At 40.0% G+C, this 3,805-nt stretch overlaps 1 pseudogene; it reads right to left on the minus strand.

Moving 5' to 3' along the window:
• Positions 1-1,105: 1,105 nt before the first annotated feature.
• Positions 1,106-1,197, minus strand: LOC117803155 (annotated as a pseudogene).
• Between the last annotated feature and the right edge of the window lie 2,608 nt (positions 1,198-3,805).

Below are 3,805 nucleotides of genomic sequence, written 5' to 3' on the forward strand. Positions count from 1 at the left end.
TGTTTTATTTTATTGTGTAAAGAACACTTAACATGATATCTACCCTCTTAACCAACTTGTAAGTGTAAAGCCTTTTATTACTGACTACAGGGAAGCCGTTTACATTTATTTTTTTTGACAGACATTACAGCATTTTATTTTATTTTATTTTTTCTTCCAAATTTTTATTTAAATTCTACTTAGTTAACGTATAGTGTTATATTGTTTGCAGGAGTAGAATTCAGTGATTCATCACCTACATACGACACCCAGTGCTCATCACAGGTGCCCTCCTTAATCCCCATCCCCCATCTAGCCCCTCCCCCACCCATCTCCCTCCATCAACCCTCAGTGTCTTTTCTCTTTCTTTCCTCAGTTTCTCTTATGGTTTGTTTCTCTCTCTCTTTTTTTTTTCCCTTCCCATATGTTCATCTGCTTTGTTTCCTAAATTCTATATGAGTGACATGATATGGTATTTGTCTTTCTCTGACTGACTTATTTCACTTAGCATAATACACTCTAGCTCCATCCATGTTGTTGCAAATGGCAACATTTCCCTCCTTTTAATGGCTGTATAATATTCCATTGTGTGTGTGTGCGTGTGTGTGTATATGGACACACACACATGCACATATACACCCACATCTTCTTTATCCATTCGTCGGCCCATGGACACTTGGGTTCTCTCCATAACTTGGCTATTGCTGATAATGCTGCTATGAACATTGGGGTGCATGTGTCCCTTTGGATCCTTTTTTGTATTTTTGTATCCTTTCGATAAATACCTAGTAGTGCAATTGCTGGGTCATAGGGTAGCTCTATTTTTAACTTTTTCAGGAACCTCCATGCTGTTTTCCAGAGTGGCTGCATCAGTTTGCATTCCCACCGACAGTGTAAGAGGGTTTACCTTTCTCTGCATCACTGTTGTTACTAGTGTTGCTAATTTTAGCCATTCTGACAGGTGTGAGATGGTATCTCATCATGGATTTCATTTGTTTTTCCCTGATGATGAGAGATGTTGAGCCTCTTTTCATGTGTCTGTCAGCCGTCTGGATGTCTTCTTTGGAAAAACGTATAGTCATGTCTTCTGCCATTTCCTAACTGAATTGTTTTTTGGGTGTTCAGTAAAAATATGGGACACTTCACGAGTTTGCGTGTCATCCTTGAGCTAATCTTCTCTGTATCATCCAATTTTAGTGTATGTCTGCTGAAACAAGCACTGCATTTAATGTAATTATTAGCATGTCTGGATTTTGGTCTATCGTATTATTATTTTCTATTTGCCTTTTTTAAATGTACATTTTTCTTTTCCTGCCCTTAAAACGTTATTTGAAAACTTCTCAGTGTTCCATTGTCATTTATCAGTTGGGTTTTTTGACTGTGTGTTTGGTACGTGCACTTTTTTAGTGGATTGTGTAGGGGCTAACAAGTGTATCTCTAAGTTTACTTCACATTCTATGCCATGTCGATATTTTACCATGTCTAGGAGAACACAGATCTTCACCGGCACGTTCCTCCCTTTCCCCATTGCCCTTATGTTATAGCTGTCACATGTATCAGGCCCAAATACATTGAAAATCCCACTAGACAATGCAATGGTTTTTTTTCTTTCAACTATCAACTATCATGCATATCTCTTAAAAATTAAGGGGGAAAAATGGTCTATCTACCTATTTACGATTTCTGTTCTTGTGTCATTCCCAACATTCCAAATTTCCCTCTTGCTTCATTTCCCTCTCACCCGAGAACTTCTCTTAAGCAGTTCTGATGGCCACAAATTCTTTCTTTTCCTTCATCTGAGAAAGTCTTTGTCCCTCTTAAAGGATATTTTTGCTGAATTGACAGCTTTTTCCTTCAACGCATTAAAAATGTTATTCCACTCCCTTCTGGCCTCCATAGTTTCCAATGAGAAGTCTACAGTCATTCTTTTTTTTCCTTTAATTTTTTTTAAAAGATTTTATTTATTTATTTATTAGACAGAGAGACAGCCAGCGAGAGAAGGAACACAAGCAGGGGGAGTGGGAGAGGAAGAAGCAGGCTCCCAGCGGAGGAGCCTGACGTGGTGCTCGATCCCATAACGCTGGGATCACGCCCTGAGCCGAAGGCAGACGCTGTGCCACGCAGGCACCCCCTACCCTTTGATTTTTAACCCACCTCTAACATATTTGAAACTCGTTATAGACAGCCTATTGTTGGGTCATGGATTTTAATCCATTTTGAAAATTTATCTTTTTTCTTTGGTGTGTTTAGGCCATTCATGTTCTATTTTATTGTGTAAAGAACCTTAACATGATATCTACCCTCTTAACCAACTTGTAAGTGTAAAGCCTTTTATTACTGACTACAGGGAAGCCGTTTACATTTTTTTTTTTGACAGACATTACAGCATTTTATTTTATTTTATTTTTTCTTCCAAATTTTTATTTAAATTCTTTAGTTAACGTATAGTGTTATATTGTTTGCAGGAGTAGAATTCAGTGATTCATCACCTACATACGACACCCAGTGCTCATCACAGGTGCCCTCCTAATCCCCATCCCCCATCTAGCCCCTTCCCCACCTATCTCCCTCCATCAACCCTGTCTTTTTTTTTCTTTCCTCAGTTTCTCTTATGGTTTGTTTCTCTCTCTCTCTTTTTTCCCTTCCCATACGTTCATCTGCTTTGTTTCCTAAATTCTATACGAGTGAAATGATATGGTATTTGTCTTTCTCTGACTGACTTATTTCACTTAGCATATACACTCATAATACACTCCGTGCCCCCCAGGCGCCCCTCCTTCAATATTTTTGATAAGGGATGTTTCTTTCTCACAGCTCTCAAGATTGCTCTCTTTGTACTTAATGGTTGGCACCTTGACTATGATGTGCCTTGGTGTGGATTTCTTCAAGTTTAAACTGTTTGAGGTTCACTCAGCTTCTTGAATCCATAGGCAGGTTTGTGTCTTTTGCCAGATTTGGGGAGTTTTCAGCCATTTTTCCTTTGACTACTTTTTTATGCTTTGCCCCTCTGTCCTCTCCTTCTGGGAACCCAGCCGGTGTCATGAACGTCAGGGCTTCCGTTAGAATCTCATGGGCGTCTGAGACTCTGCTCCGTGTGTGTGTGTGTATGTGTGTGTGTGTTCCTTCAGTCTACTTTCTCTCTGTTGTTCAGGATGGGTGATTTCACATGTTCTATCTTCCAATTCATCACTCTTTCTTCTCTCCTCTGTATTCTGCTCTTGAGTCCGAGCCCACCCATGAGTTTTTAAATTTCAGCTATTGTATTTTCCAGTTCTGAAATTTCCACTTGGTTCTTTTTTACATCCTCTCTTTCTTTGCTGAGACTGTCTATTTTTTCCACTTGTTTTGAGTGTATTCGCAACTACTCACTAAAGCCTTTTTATGATGACTGCTTTAAAATCTTCATCACATCATTGGAAGATCTCTGGCATTTCAATGTTGACATCTATTAGTCGTTGTTTTTTTTTTTTTTTCCTCTTCATTCTGTCTGGGACCTGCCCGGCTCTAGGTATGACCACTGTTTTGTTGCTTTTTGTTTGCTTCTTTGTTTTAATTGAAACCTTGACATTTTGGGTATTATGTTATGAGGCTCTGGGTCTTATGTGAACCTGTTTTAGCTGGCTTCCTCTGACTTTGCTCTGGTAAGGGGTTGGGATGAGGGGTACCATTTCATTGTTGCTTCCAAGTGGAGAAACAAGTCCAGCCCCGACCTGAGAGAGCTGCTCCTTGTTAGTGCTGGGGGTCAGAGTTCCAGCTCCCCAGTGGGCTTCCACCAATGCCTCCTTGGCTGGAAGAGGTGGGAGTGCCTTGGGCCTGCTCCCCACAT

This window comes from Ailuropoda melanoleuca, chromosome 7 (assembly GCF_002007445.2).
Source record: "Ailuropoda melanoleuca isolate Jingjing chromosome 7, ASM200744v2, whole genome shotgun sequence".
NCBI classification, from domain to species: domain Eukaryota; kingdom Metazoa; phylum Chordata; class Mammalia; order Carnivora; family Ursidae; genus Ailuropoda; species Ailuropoda melanoleuca.